Below are 16,191 nucleotides of genomic sequence, written 5' to 3'. Positions count from 1 at the left end.
TGTGTCCCATTTGGGGACATTTCCCTTGGATTCCTGTTCCAAAGACAAAACAGGAAGTGAGAGGAAAGCCCTGGTTGTCACCAATAGAATATTTCCTCTTTGTTCATGTTCTGGTAACAACTCAGAATTTGGGATATATACATAGTTACATATACATAGTAGGTGAGGTTGGAAAAAGACACATCAAGTCCAATCTATGTGTGTGATTATATGTCAGTATTACATTGTATATCCCTGTATGTTGCGGTCGTTCAGGTGCTTATCTAATAGTTTTTTGAAGCTATTGATGACCCCCGCTGAAACCACTGGCTGTGGAAGGGAATTCCACATTCTTGTCACTCTTACAGTAAAGAACCCTTTACACAGTTTAAGGTTAAACCTCTTTTCTTCTAATTTTAGCAAGTGGCCACGTGTCTTATTAAACTCCTTTCCGTAAAAAAGTTTTATCCCTATTGTGTCGTCACCCGTATGCATTTGTATGTATTCCCCTCTCAAGCGTCTCTTCTCTGAGAGAATAAGTTCAGTGCTCGCAGCCTTTCTTCATAATTAATATCCTCCAGACCCTTTATTAGCTTTGTTGCCCTTCTTTGTACTCGCTCCATTTTCAGTACATCCTTCCTGAGGACTGGTGCCCAGAACTGGACAGCATACTCCAGGTGCGGCCAGACAAAAGTCTTGTAGAGTGGGAGAATTATCATTTTATCCCTGGAGTTAAGCCCCTTTTTAATGCAAGCCAATATTCTGTTTTCTTTGTTAGCAGCAGCGTGGCATTGCATGTCATTGCTGAGCTTATCATCTACTAGGACCCCCAGGTCCTTTTCCATCCTAGATTTTCCCAGAGGTTCACCCCCTAGTGAGTAGATCGAATTCATATTTTTGCTACCCAAATGCATTATTTTACATTTTTCTACATTAAACCTCATTTGCTATGTAGTTGCCCACCCCATTCATTTGTTCAGATCTTCTTGCAAGGTTTCCACATCCTGCGGAGAAGTTATTGCCCTGATTAACTTAATGTCATCTGCAAATACAGAGATTGAGCTGTTTACCCCATCCTCCAAGTTGTTTATGAACAAATTAAACAGGATTGGTCCCAGCACAGAACTCTGGGGGACCCCACTTCCCACCCCTGACCATTCAGAGTATTTCCCATTTATCACCTCCCTCTATACTTGTCCCTTGTAGCCAGTTTTTAATCCATGTACTCACCCTGTGGTCCATGACAATGGACCTTACTTTGTACAGTAAACGTTTATGGGGAACTGTATCAAATGCTTTTGCAAAATCCAGATACACCACCTCCATGGGCCTTCCTTTATCCAGATGGTAGCTTACCTCCTCATAGAAGGTTAATAGATTGGTTCGGCAAGAATGATTCTTCATGAATCCATACTGATTACTGCTAATGATACCATTTTCATTACTAAAATCTTGTATATATTCTCTTATTATCCCCTCCAAGAGCTTGCAAATTAGTATATTGATGTTAGCCTAACTGGTCTGTAATTCCCAGGGATGTATTTTGGGCCCTTTTTTAAATATTGGTGCTACATTGGCTTTTCTCCAATCAGCTGGTACCATTCCAGTCAGTAAAAATTAGGAACAATGGTCTGGCAATTATTTTACTGAGTTCCCTAAGTACTCTTGGGTGCAAGCCATCTGGTCCCGGTGATTTATTAATGTTAAGTTTCCCAAGTCTATTTCTAATTCTGTCCTCTGTTAACCATGGGGGGGGGATTCCTGTGATGTGTCATGAGGACAAACACTGCAGTTTTGGTTACTGAAGACCCCTGATTCCTTTGTGAAGACTGAGGAGAAGAATAAATGTAATACCTTCACCATCTCCCCATCCTTTGTAACCAGATGTCCTTCCTCATTCTTTATGGGGCCAATATGGTCTGTCCTCCCGTTTATAAACTTAAATAATTTCTTTGGGTTTTTTTTGCTCGCCTCCGCTATGTGTCTTTCGTGTTCTATCTTAGTCACCCTAATTCCACCCTTACATATCTTGTTGCATTCTTTGTAAAGTCTGAATGCTGATGATAATCCCTCAGCCTTGTATTTTTTTGAAGGCCTTCTCCTTTGCTTTTATATGCATTTTTACATTAGAGTTAAGCCATCCAGGACTTTTGTTTGCTCTTTTAAATTTATTTCCCAATGAGATGCATTGGCTAATGCCCTTATTTAATATCCTCTTAAAGAAAACCCCTCTCCCCTCCATGTTCTTTGTTTCTAAGAGGGTATCCCAATTTATATCTTCTAGCAAGGTTTGTAGTTTAGGGAAGTTGGCTCTTTTGAAGTTCAGTGTCCTTGTGTTACCCTTGTGTTTCCTATTTGTGTGATTTATACTGAAGCCAATTGACCTGTGATCGCCGTTTCCAAAATTGCCCCATATTTCCACATCCGTGATCAGGTCTGTATTGTTGGTAATCAGTAGATCTAGTAATTCCTTGTTTCTAGTTGGTGCGTCTACCATCTGACCTATGAAATTGTGCTTGAAGACATTTAGGAACTGGCAAGCCTTAGAGGAATGCGTGGTTCCCTCCGCCCAGTCTATGTCTGGATAATTAAAATCCCCCATTATAACACTTCCCATCCTTGCTGCTAATCCAGATTGTGATAGGAGATCTCTCTCCCCCTTCTCCCTCGGGTTAGGGGGCCTATAACATACTCCCAGTATTATTTTCCCCTTAGCTTAATCTCTTTGGAGCTCTACCCATAAGGATTCCACCTCCTCCCTAGCTCCCTTATTGATGTCATCTCTCACATTCACTTGTACATTATTCTTGATATAAGCATACCTCTCCCCCTTTTTTACCCTCTCTATCTCTGCGATAAAGGGAATACCCTTCAATGGTTGCCAGCCAATCATGAGAACTGTTGAACCAGGTCTCTGAAGTTCCCAAAATATCAAAATCCTCCTCGTTCAACAGTATCTCTATTTCAACCACTTTGTGCGCCAGGCTCCTGGCTTTGGTGAACATGCCACGTAGTTTAGACAGGTCACATACTGTCCTCTTATTGGGTGTTCCAAGATTGCAAATAGGACTTGTTACTATACTTACCTCGGATTTATGTGCTTTAGTCAACATACCATTAATGCAGCCAATACTACCCTCTGGAATATGTTCATTGCTTACTATCTCTACCTCTGGACACTCCACCATCGCCTAGCTTACTTTCACTCTTGCTGAATAATGGTAAACAGGAAAGGAAGAGAGGGTGGATTTGCTTAATGGGGTTGCAGACAGCAATAAAAATCACGCGGGTGTTGTAATCTCTCTCCACACTATAACTAAAACTAAAAAAGTGGACCTTTGTTTTAACCATGCAGGGCAAAGCAAAATGTTTGTTTTAAAAGTCATCTCCAAGCTGGGTGTCTTCAGTCCTTAGCATCACATAATAATGTGGTGCCGCTCTGCAACATTCTCCTGTAATGCCAGGGCAGTGGGGTTGAGCCTTGATGCCCTGGGCTCACATAAAGTGGGTTCAATGAATGGAGCTGAACTCTGGAGAGTGGAGATTTACCTGAACGTTTCTACTAAAATGTAACTCACTCCACTTCCAAACATTATATGAAGCTGGGAGAGAGTCCACAGCACTGTGTAGGTGGGGTGGCGGGAAACCCAAGTAAAGGCAAATATAAGGTGCTACATGGACCACTTTAAATGACCCTATTAGTTTGTTCAGCATGGGCAAAGCAAAGGGTTCACTTTAACGATTGCCAAAAACTGTACAGTTACTTACTGTAATTACTTACGGTAAGCATACCTTAATGCCTAAATTTCCTGCATCATCAGGCTAAGGGTGGTTATAAATGACCATATCTTCCCCATAACTTGACAGGCCAATGCAGTGCTTGATCCAAAACTGAACTATCGACACCTTCTCTAGGGAGAGACTTTTGAGAATGTCAAAAGCACTCATTATCACTCTAATTCTCAATGGTGCTGATTCCTCTCACTTTAATTTGAAAAGGTAAGGATGCGGTAGACAGTACATGTGTACATGTGCTTCATTTTGTTGCATGACAAATATGTCACAGTACACGTCTCCTCCAAAAAATGAGAACATCTACCACTGGACACAGCCTCCACCTCTGATCGGGCTTCCTACCATCACTTCTATCACTTTAATCTCTGTTCCATTGTGAAAGATTTCCCTTTAGACCAGAGTCTCCTCTGCTCTTGCTAACCAGAATTATCATCTTCAAACAATCTGACAAGTCTGAAGTGAAGTGCTACAGATAGTCTTTGGCGCAGGACTGTACATGACGGGAGAACATAACTATAACTGCATGAAGATGTTTATTTCTTCTGGAGTCTCTCTTTAATGTTATTTTCTTCTATTCTAACATGAAAAATACTTTTCATTATAATTCTTATTTGCAAAGTATGTCAAATTTTCTTATGCCTTAAAGTGATGGTTTCCCTATTCTCCTAAAATAATCCATCCACATTCACAACTCAATGGTCCTGTAATCTATTTTCATTAAAAAAAGTTTCCTGTTGTGTTTTTTTGTTGGCTCCTGGTAATGTTCACCGTGAGCAGTGCATGTTGGCTGCTGACATGTACATTGGTCTATGCACACTACAAATCCCATAGTCCATCTCGAAAACAAGAGAGTAGCTATGTTCCTACATACAATGGGACCACGCAGAACAAACTTTTAACAGGAAGTTGGATCACAGCAACACTAAATAAATAAAAGAAAGTTTGGAGATTTTGAGGAGCCTGAGAGTAATAGACGGTACTTGTATTCAGTTAATACATACTTGAATAGAATTTATTTTTTTTGCCAGAATTTAGTGTCACTTTATAGTAGTTGTAAACCTCAGACATGAAATATGAACAAAGCATATCCCTCTATAGTGTGTACTTGTCTTAATTCAGAGAACTGAGTTCCATTTCTGTCTGCTGATTCATTCCTCTGTTATCAGAATGAGTCACTGCTGACAAGTTTTCCTGACACCAAGAGAAAAATAGTGACAGTGGAGGGACCTCCAGCTGATTGACAGCCTCAGCTCTGTTTCGGTATGCTGATTGAAGGGGGTGTGTCCCTTTCCTCCAATCAGCTCTCAGAGCTCCCCTCACTGATGTAACTTTGCTACCCACCCTTTGCTTTTCCGAGCTGAGAGATTCTGTGTAAATTCTGGACTTTGAATGGATGTAGAGAAGAGAAGACTGCAGATAAACAGGTAGAACTTATGTAGGAGGATTTGTTTCATCTCTGTGTATCACGTGAGACCAGTCACTTCCCTAGGTATATGTGAGGGTTTAGAACCGCTTTAAGCAGTTTCATGTGAAAGGTGTCATGTGACCCTAATAAAGACAAAGGAAAGTATTGTGGTGAGGTGGAAGAGGAGCCTATACCAATTTTATTTCACTTCAAGCATCAACACCAGACCTCAGGTATGTCCTATTCTTCAAGAACACAGCACAGCCAATAGTAGCCTATAATGGAAAAATACATAAAATAAACATTTTAGACATTTTAGTGCAAACAATATTGAAAATCATCAATTTTGGCATTGAAGAAAAGTATAATCTGCAGTTGTATTGCAAATCAAAAACAATTACAAAATTTTATATAATTATCAGCAGCACAGTTAAATGTTAACTGGAAAACAAAAAGGGAGGATTAATTCTGCGTTAAGAGAATGGCTTTCTGGGAAACCTTCATATAATCCTGAGTCTGTGAGCTGTGAAGACACTGAATGTGTATCTTAAACCAGGAAAACAAATGATATCATTTCAGCCTACTGGTCCTTAAAGTGATTCTGAAGGCTGGAGATTTTTTACCTCCATGCATTGTATGCATGAAGGTAAATGATCTTCTGTGTGCAGTAGCCTCCCGCCCCAAACCTTACCTGAGCCCCCTCCAATCCCTCATTGGCTCCCACTGTTGTCAATCACAGCCAATGAGGCAATGAGGAAAGAGCAGGGGAGCGGGGCCGAGTTGTGGCTCTGCGTTATTTGGACGCATAGAGCAGCAGCTCAGGAGCGAGCACACAGAGGCGCCCCCAGAGCAAGTGGCTTTCTCTGGGGCACTGCTTGAGGGATTAGAGCTGCTCTGTGCAAAACCACTGCATGGAAAAGGTAAGTATGATATGGTTGTTATTTTTTTTTTTAATTCACGTTTTATTATCACTTTAAGGCTAGGTTCACACTAATGCGATTTGGGAAGCGCTGTGATCTGTGCACATTTCCCATACCCCCTTGAGATCTGCGGCAGGTATCAGTGCTTAACGATACCCCAACAGGTCACAAACACAGTGCATTTGCTGGGACCGAATTACAGGGTAGAAGACAACCATGCTATCCTGTTGCAGCATGCTTCCACATGCAGTTCATAGTGTGAACTGAGTCTAAATGTGGTGGCTGCTTTCGTTTTATTTTTTCACACAATTTTTCCTTTATTTTTATTTTAATCCTGTCATACTGCCAATAACACACTTCCTGTATTAGAATGATAAATATACTGAGAAATATTGTCACCCTAGGAAAGGGAGTATGTTGGGACTACATAACATCTCCCTCTCTTCTCCAGGACGGAAGTGTTTTATAGTGCAGGAAGCATAGATGTGCGCAGCCTATTGCATTAGGGTGTGCACCCCAGAGCCCAAACACACACACGTGTGTGCGTGTGTGTGTCTATAGATATATAACCCTTGTACATTGATCTCCCTGCTAGCACAGTGAAAGAGAAGTGGCAGAGGTGGCTCCCTCTTTCCGGCTCTTTTGGTAGAGCAAGTAAGAGGGAAATCTTTCCCATCTGCCCCACAGAGTAATAATGCTAATGCACACTGGGTGATTAGGGTGTGCCCAGGCACAGCCGGCACACCAAGTGTGCACACCTATGACAGGGAGATAGCAGAAACAATACTAACTGACAACAGTCCAAAGGCAGAGTACAGGAAGTTACCAGCTCTCAAAATTCCTGTCTGGATGAACAGCTATTCCTCTTTAACACTTATCAAACAGACAATAAAATAAAATGCTTTCAATTGTATATTTAACAAATGGCAGCAAATAAAAGAACTTTAGTTTTAGAATTTCCAGGTGTATTAAAATGGTCTCCCAAGCTATATTGTCACATATGATAAAAGGGCTTGAAAGGCCACTCCAGCATGCCTTATGTCCCATTGCAGCGTGCTAAATAGGGCCCAATATGAACAAGCTTTCACCACAGAAAAATCTATTTATTTGCATTAAAAATGATTTATAATTTTTACCAAAACATATGAACATCTATCTTAGCAATACCAGTCTATTTAATATTGATTATGAAAGATAAATACTAAATAGCAAACTGCGGACAGGCGCTCAGGTCCAGGTCGCAGATATCTGCAGAAAGTTTCAGGAATAATTTTGTGCCAATCCGCAGTTACCCATGCAGACATGTACCAAATCATATTAATATCTATCTTAGCAATACCAGTCTTTTTAATATTGATCATCAAAGACAACTTCTAAATAGAAAAGTGCGGACAGGCGCTCAGGTCCAGATCACAGATATCTGCAGAAAGTTTCAGGAATCATTTTGTGCCAATCCACAGTTACCCATGCAGACATGTACCAAATCAATTTTTTAAAATGTATAAACTTTGTGCAAAATTATTTCTTTTTTCAGTGCAATCAACAAAAACTTTTCATTTTTAACCGAATGAAATGAATATGGATTTTGTTATGCTTGGGAATAAGGAACTGAACCACTAATCCTGCCTGTAACTTCTTTTAGAAAGTTTAAACTCAGCTTTTACTTTTTTTTTTTTTGCCATCTTCAGAATGAATATTTTCTAGCATATCCGTGATTAAATAATTTGCTGATCTAGCTTGTGTGTACCTAAAACACAATCCCCTGTGTGAGATGACAGTATTTCAGGAGAGAATCATGGCATAGGGATAAGACAGTGTATCTTCAATGACCTTATCAACCTTTCCCCCCCTCTTTGCTCCATCCCGAAGCCTCCCTCCTTTTTTCGACGTACGTACATCTTAAAGAGAGCAAGTACATTTTAGGAGAGTGTGTCATAGCTGTTTAATGCATGCCGCCCATGCAAATTTAACTTTTAGGAAGGAGGGGTCTGGGTATTTTTTTTTCTCAATGGAAAAGATGTGACTCAAGATGTGTCATCTTTTGAAAAAACACACATACAAATAGTGCGACTTGCTTTCCTTCATCAGTGGTGTATATAAACCCCCAATTTGTAGTGGTGTAAGTTCACAAGCTCACACACACATTCCCACTAAAGTCACTCACACTCACTGTCTCCCTGAATGAGACGTTGTCATTAGTGAACGCAGGAATTCCTATCTACTTTGGCTGCAACTCCTACCTCAGAGCTGGGCAGCAGGTGAATTAAAGTAGAACACTGACAGACAACGGGAACGCCACTAGAAAGGATAAAACGGCGGGACATATTGCCGAGATAGCCAAGAGAAACAAATAAAAAAAACAACAAAAAAAAAAAACAACAACAACATCCAACATTTTCAAACGCTACAACAAGAACATTTGCAGAAAACAGCATTTACCAAGCAAGAAAAAAATATGAGAAGTAAGTGAAATTTTTTATTTTTTTATTTCTACGTTTTATTTCTTCTTTTATCTCATGTTTATTTATATGTGCATTTTTGGCTATTCTGGCTTTAATTCTGTTATCAGAAGGACTTGGTCCTGAAATGTGATATATGCCTTAGGGGAATAGTCTGAGACGTTATCCAGTCGGATGTTAAAAGGCATCTGAAATGTTGTGATTTGGGGCATCATGAGGAGGACTACTGCTACATGGTACCCAGAGAGTCAGGAGTCACCTCTGCAGCAGCCAGCACTTTCTGAACTCATAGCGCCGCCTGCTGGCTGCACTTTACACTCCACCTTCTGCTGCTACTTTCTTTCCAAAGGGAGCAAAGCCAATTGAATGCCCCGAGTCATTTTAGGAAATTGTAGATTATTAGACCCACTGTAAATGACATCCAGTACTTACAACGTTATCTAAAGCTGCTGTCAGCAGCGACCAAATTCTGTCGTTTATGCAGATAAACTAATTAGATTTGATTTTTTTTTATTTAACGCTGGCTGATCGCAAGTGTTTTCTAAAACTACACTTGTCAAACGACTTTGCCAAGTAGGATTCTGCTGAATTCTATAAATGATCTCACTCAGTTGTCTGGTACAAGAGTTTAAACTGCAGTAAGGAGTTACTGGCGTGCATTCCTTAGCCGTTATTACTAAACATCTGCAGTAATAACAAACAGTTTGTTGGCTCCCTTATCATGTGGACGCTGAATTCTCACTATTATCCCTAGTGGGTTTGAAGGATTAGCATAGCATGGGCTTTTTTTGTCTGGCATGCTGAATGCAGAGAGGAGACATCCTCTGCTCATTCTGAGCTCGCTGGAGCAACTTAAAGGGACAACAACCAGACTGGTAGGTGCAATCTATTCATTAAGACGGATGCAAATATATACATGTCATTAAGTCTCAAGGCTTATGCGTAACAGAGAATTCCTTTCTCTGTTTCTGTTATTTGTAGTTTGAATGCATAACCTACTGATACTGTTTATACATGCTGTATATTGCATTTTTAGCTTTTGGCATTATACATTTTTTTATGCCTTTTGATGCAGATTAGCTAGTTTATTGTACAGGCTTATTTTACCAAGGGGGGTTGCAAAGTTAAAAGATCATAACCCTTAGCAACCAAACATCTTTTATTCCTCTTTACATAACTTTAGATATCTGCACTGCTTTAATAAATGTGCCTATATCTGTTAACATGTAAGGTATGCATTTTGAGGTTATATTAGGTGACTTCAGCTAAGTACAATAGCTACTGCTATAAATAAAAGGAGATTTTCCACAAAATACATCAAACAAAGACGCGAGGCTCTGAAATCCACCGTCTCGCTCCCAGTATTGGAAGGTCCAGGTACTTAAGCATCTGGAAATGCCATCAAAGAATTACTGATGGGAATTTCACAGCCAATAAGCTACAGCGGCAAGGCACTACCTATCAGCAAGCAGATACTGGAATATACAACAAGCAGTGCTTTGCCTGGCTGTCTGGCTCAGGGAAAGCACCATTAACAAATTAACACAGGGCAAACAGCCATTGTAAAGATGAACAAAATAGCTTTTTTCACTTGACTGACCTCCAGATGTTCATTTTTTTTTTAAAAAGCACATCTCTTAAAAATACATTTCTTTCTCCTTCTTAAAAAGAATAGTGCCAAGAAAAGGCATTCACAGTCATTCATCTCAGCAAATCAACTTTTAGCCATTTATAGAGTAATGAAAAACCATTGCAGATAGGTTGCTATGAGCTAACTGCACTTTGCATATTGTTCCTTGATAAAAAGAAACTTTTGGGTTGATTTACTAAAAGAGTCATTTTTTTGCACAGTCCAGAGAAAATAAACATCAGTCATGTTCACTGGGAGTTCTTGTTTTAATTTCCACTGCACATGACTGGGTGTTTGATGTCAAGCTACTTCTTTTCTAAATCACCCTATTTGTCGAGAATAAGCTATTTGCAATCATTCGAAAATTAGTCCTAATTAAAACCAACCGAAACAGAGGTGTAGAGCGTAGTACCAAAACTTTTTTTAAACATGCGTGACTCTTTAAGGCACTAGAAGGGTTAAGTATGAAATTCACAGCATGTCCACTAAGCATGTGAGCGTTTTTTGGAGTATTTAACAAGCACATTAAGTATGTGAAGCAGATAATCATTATTTGGGGATCCTTAGAAGTTAAATGTTGACCCTCCCTAAGGAATTCAAAACGCTGAAACTCTCCTTTTATTGTAGCAGTAAAAAATGTGCAAAGGAAAGTACTTAAAAACTCAAGACATTTGTTTTTCAAATGGTATTGGGGGGGTTAGCATCCACTCCTGTGGCCATTAAGGGGAAGATTATAGGTGAAAATGCTTATTCCTTCTGTTACTCTGACTCCAAGCTACAGATCCAATTAAACTGATGACAGCAATCAAACCAGGCTGTACTTTCCCACTGTAAACCCCTTAAACGCATTCAGTTGTTTAATCATTTTAAAAGTCTAAAGGGGCTCCTGTGCAATATCTTCTGTTATGTTATATTTTGGCTGGTTTTAGAAAACAGTATAGGTTTAACAGCTAGTCACATATACCTATTAGATAAGATCTGTCATTTATATTGGCAGTTTACTTTGAGCCACTGGTTCAGAAGAAGCATGGAAAAAAGGATTTCTGACTTTTTTCTGACTTTTCTGATTTGCATATTTGTTGCAGGTCAGTGACTGAAAGACACTGAAGCTAGGGTGTCAGCATAACAGCCAGGCATCTAGCATTTCTAGCAAGGAAAGGATAGCAATGACAGCTCCGGTATTTTTCATATGACAGGTTTTCTTTAGTCCAGACATTTGACTGTTCAGAAAAGCATGCTGGGATGAGCAGTGCAGTTGTGGTAACAAATGTTTGCACGTGCTACTCTCAGATAGATACTCACAGATATACCCATGTTGACATAGATAGACATGTTGACATATGGGCATTGGGCATATTGGACTGAAGCACATATTATATATATATATATATATATATATATATATATATATATATATATATATATATATATATATATATATATATATATAATAAAATGATGCACACTTCTGCCCAAAATGCCCAATGCACATACAGTATATGCATAGACATGTTTGTATTTTTGTGAGATTATATTCAAGTATAAAAATGACTCATCTTACAAGCACTGAACTCACATTTAGGTTTTATCACTTATAACACCTGGGATAGCAGTGGTTACTTTGTGAACCTTTGCATAGCGTTATGCTGACGTGATGTGATATTAGTACACTAGAAAAATTCTGTCAACGGTTTCAGTAGAAGTGACCCATGTTCACACGCAGCTTTTGACATGTGGTATATTTTTCTCTTGGCTTTTAAGATTAAAACACTTTTATTCATTCATTTTTTTTCTCTCTGCCAGCATGTTCAGTTGAGTGTAAGATTCTAGATTATAGGAGTATACCAAAAAAACATGCATATTGAGATTGAAAATATAGAAAAATCAGTTATTGTAGCCAGGCCTATTCCTTACATCTCATCTGGCAATGTTTAAAAATACACCCCCCCCCCCCCCCCAATTCACAGAGAAGGTAAGAGGATCCAGTGAGGATGGGGTGCCTTGGTAGCTGACTCTGGGAGATAATTATTGGTTATTGGCTAGCTGGATTGGGGGTCCTTAGTTGACTAGGCCTGTCTCCACATTAACCATACATAAACAGCAACATGTAAAAGATTTGTCAATATATTAGAAAACCAGTTCTGAAATGTCTTTGTTTTTTCATTTCTTAATTTTGAAACACTGGGAATTTAGCATTAACAGTTTCCACCTGGCTTCAAACTTGTGTGAGGTGTATATTTCACCAGGTATTCATATAGACAGGTGCTTAGTACCCACTGAGGAGCTTTCACAAGGAAAATGTGGGGCCCATTTACGCTTTTCAAGTATATTAATGAATGTTGAATCCCATGTTAGCATTCCTTGCATTAAGGTAGCTCATTGAAATGAATTAGCTGCCAATGTACCTTAATGTAAGGCAGGTGCGTTGCCTTAGTGGGTACCATGAAGCTTTAGTGTAAAGGGGTGTTAAAGTTTGACAAGAGCCATGTGTGGTCCTGGAAACAGCTTTGGGTAGATGACATATTTAAAAAATGAACTTTTCCCATTAACACCAAGATTGGCTTTACCCCACCAGCCTTCCAAGGTTGCCTACTGATTTTTTAATGAGCTTAGGTGGCTCATTAAATTAAAGGGAGGTTCAAGAGGCAGAAGAAAATTGGATCATGTTGAGTATTTCATATATCTTAACTTGCCTCGATCTATCTATGGTTCTGACTCGCGGCTTCCACAGATGCTAACGTTTGCACAGCGCTAAGCCTGAATTGCTAAGTTTTGTGACAAGGTAACTTTAATGTAGAACACCACTGCAGAAAAGGTCATCCTCAGTTTATGATTGGCATATACAAAATTTGTATGTGTTTTTATGACAATGCTAAATCTTTCCGTACAGAAATCAAATTATTGCCATGTTCAAGTCAGGGCAGAATGATGCAGTGAACTTCCAATGACAGATGTGGCTGATGTGTGATGTTGACTCAACCACTCAAATTCACGTTCCCAACACTCCTTAGATTTGATAGACAGAGGTAGCGGGTAGATATAGGAAACTATTTAACAGGTAAAGCTTTGTAGTGATGGACCAATAGGAATGTGTGGGGGGCAAGGCTTACCCCCACACATCAGCGCAATCCCCAATACTAACAGGTAGGGTTGCAGCCTTGCCTGTCAGAACTGCCCAGGATTCAGTCACCGTAGGAAGATTTGGGTGTCTGCTGCAGGGATGCTACCTCTAAGTGCCTGTAGCAATCTTCCACCCTTTCCACTCCAATAATCAGATACCTCCCTGAAACACTCGAATGGAGAAATAATATAATTATATAATTCATGGGATCCATCTACGCTCCAAGCAGGGGATGCCACATCAAATTTAGAAAGGGGGAGCATCAACTTTGTCAATATTTATCTGCAGTGCCACCTAATCAGAATATCCAGTTAATCATCTTTGGCCCAGGGACACCCCACTGACAACAAAAGGGCTCTGAAAATGTAACATCAAGCAGAGATATCTTCTTTCACCACGTCTGTAAACATTTTATTGCCTGCCTGGAGTTCTGCTATAAAATTGCAAAGAAAGTATTTGAAAATAACAGTTTTTCTAATAACAGAAACAGCGACCCTGATTTAGATGTTGCATCACAGCATACCGATTTTGACTTTTTTATTATAAAGCACAGAGCACCCAAACCAGAAAGCCCTGTAGCCCTTATTTCATTGCAAACTATATGTATCTCTGAAGTCTTCCATTATGTCTGCTGTCTTTTCAGCCTCCTCCTGTATTGTTTATGTGACATCACCAGTCACACAGACCTCCCTGGTCACTTCTCCGCTGACATTCCCCCAACAGAGTTTACATAATAAACTTCTCTACGTACCTTTTAAGAAGGGGCTTGCACTGAGCTCCTTTCCAGAGGGCCAGGAAGCTGTTGTGTCTGAAAGCAGCATGAGAGGTGGAGTCCACCCTGCAATCAGCTCTGTCCCAGCTGTTCACTGCTCATAGGCAGCACACTCCCTTCCCTCTAATGTGATCTGTCTGTACACTTTATCCAAATCAACGCTCGTCCAGGTATTCTACACAACAGGGAAAATGACACAAAATATTTAAATATATTACTGCCGCAATATAACATTTCTGTAAGATACAAAGTTAGTTAATCTTCAGTAGTAGTGTGGCATAGTTCCAGCAGCTTGTTGAAAGTAAATTAGCTATTTAATTTGAGCTATTTTCATTATATAAAATTAGTGATATTTGCTTTAAAGAGAGTTGTGCATGGCCTGCAACCTCTAGAGACTCTTTAGTCCCTCCTCACTTTTTTGTGATGAAAAGGTGGACAAGGCACAAAATATTTATGCAAAGTACACACCCGTATCTCACTCCTGAACATGCGGACTTCCAAGAGTTAAACCCAACAGTGCTCTTTTTCATCCTTACTTTTCCTTTATGTTAGCATTTTTAAAATACCCAAATTAAAAAATTTACAGTAAAATAATCACTTTAGTATTTGAAAGTTTATTTATACAGGTCTTTACATAAGACCTAAAGTTTTCAGTTTGAATTCAAAAGAGGGAAATTTGGAGTCCCTCCAAATGAGGGGCTGTTACAAACATGTTAAGCCTCTAAAATAAATCACAAGCCACCCAATTTTTAGACCCCTTTTTCTACTTTCCCAGCCATGTTTGAAAATTTTCTGCCCGCTGATCCTGGACTTGGCACATGGGACTCTTGCTGTTTCTCTCCACTTTATTTTGCAAACACACACCATGCCTGGGGGGGAAACACACAGGTTCACTTTAAGCTGATCTGTCAGTCTGCAAACCTGAAGTCTGAAAGATGCCTCTATTCCTGCTCTTACACACAGCTAAATTAAAATGATGTTATTTCTTTTTCTGTGTCATCAGTTAGTGTAAGCTGACTCTCATTTGGATCCCTGAATAAAGGTTTTGTTAGAAAAGTCACTATGCTAATACCTATGATGCCCTGACGTTCCTTGTCTCTGGAGTTCTGGAACACTGAGACTTAATGGCAATATATAAAATTGTTTCTCTTTCCACTATGGACAGAGAGCAAGCTGTACTGTGTAGCATACACAAGAAAATACATAGAGGTGTGCCCCTCTGTTATTTGTCCTGATTGGCTAGAAGCCCACTCAAGTCTTTCACTGGAGTTTGTGATCCAAGCTTGCTGTCATAAAAACTGCTACTTTGAGTGACTATTTATTTTAAAATAGGTTGGGAAAAGGTTTGTAGAGGAATAAAATGAGCATTTTCAAAGACCTACAGAAAAAAAAAATTAAACATTAGAAAACAATCCTTATTAGAAAAGTTTTATAGAGGTTTCCAAGGTGAGAAACCTCTCTCACATCTACCACTGAAGCCACTGAGGGGTAGTCTTCCAACCATTAGCATAAAACAGTCATGATACAAATCCACAACATGTACCCGTACTGTTCAAAATGTTTGATTGTAACTACAGTGGCCACCGAAGTGCTGGTAGGCTTCACAAAATGGTCTACTTCTTAATTGGTGTAAGCTTAGGAGCCTCCCAATTTTCCACATGACAACGCATTGGCTTAAAAATTGGTGGTTCAGGCACCAACTGCCACTTTGTGGTATGAGCCAAGCCAACTATCCCTTGCTGCCGTGTCTATCAGTATTTTAGCTGATGTTCTGCTGATTTTAGTGGGGCTGATAATAGTGATAGACAGCAGTGATGATGGGTAAAGAGTAACACAGCAAACTTGGGTTGTATGTAACTTAAAAACAGTTCATGTTTTTACTTTTAATACATGTTATTCAAATATTTCGGAATATAAGGTATGAAGAAACAGAGAATAATGAACAATACACTATGCGTAATTAGGGTTATAGCCACCAAGAACATACGTCAACTCATAAGCGTAACAAAAAGCTCATAATGTAAGGATTGTAAAGAATGTTACTTTTTAATGGGGCCTTGCTAGGTTATCTCCTTAAAAAAAAAACACATTGTACTGTAGTGATCTTTGA

At 39.4% G+C, this 16,191-nt stretch overlaps 1 long non-coding RNA gene across 1 annotated transcript; it reads right to left on the bottom strand.

Moving 5' to 3' along the window:
- Positions 1–5,344: 5,344 nt before the first annotated feature.
- Positions 5,345–14,250, bottom strand: LOC143933207 (uncharacterized). Its single transcript, XR_013263043.1, has 2 exons — positions 14,061–14,250; positions 5,345–5,454 (listed from the first exon to the last, which is right to left on the bottom strand). It is a non-coding gene; the product is annotated as an uncharacterized LOC143933207 (long non-coding RNA).
- Positions 14,251–16,191: the final 1,941 nt, after the last annotated feature.

The sequence above is a fragment of the Lithobates pipiens genome, unplaced genomic scaffold, assembly GCF_037356315.1.
Source record: "Lithobates pipiens isolate NorthernLeopardFrog02 unplaced genomic scaffold, aLitPip1_a1.2 Scaffold_27, whole genome shotgun sequence".
Taxonomy (NCBI): Eukaryota; Metazoa; Chordata; class Amphibia; order Anura; family Ranidae; genus Lithobates; species Lithobates pipiens.
The sequence above is the reverse complement of the archived record's forward strand: the minus strand, read 5'-3'. Positions and strand labels throughout refer to the sequence as shown.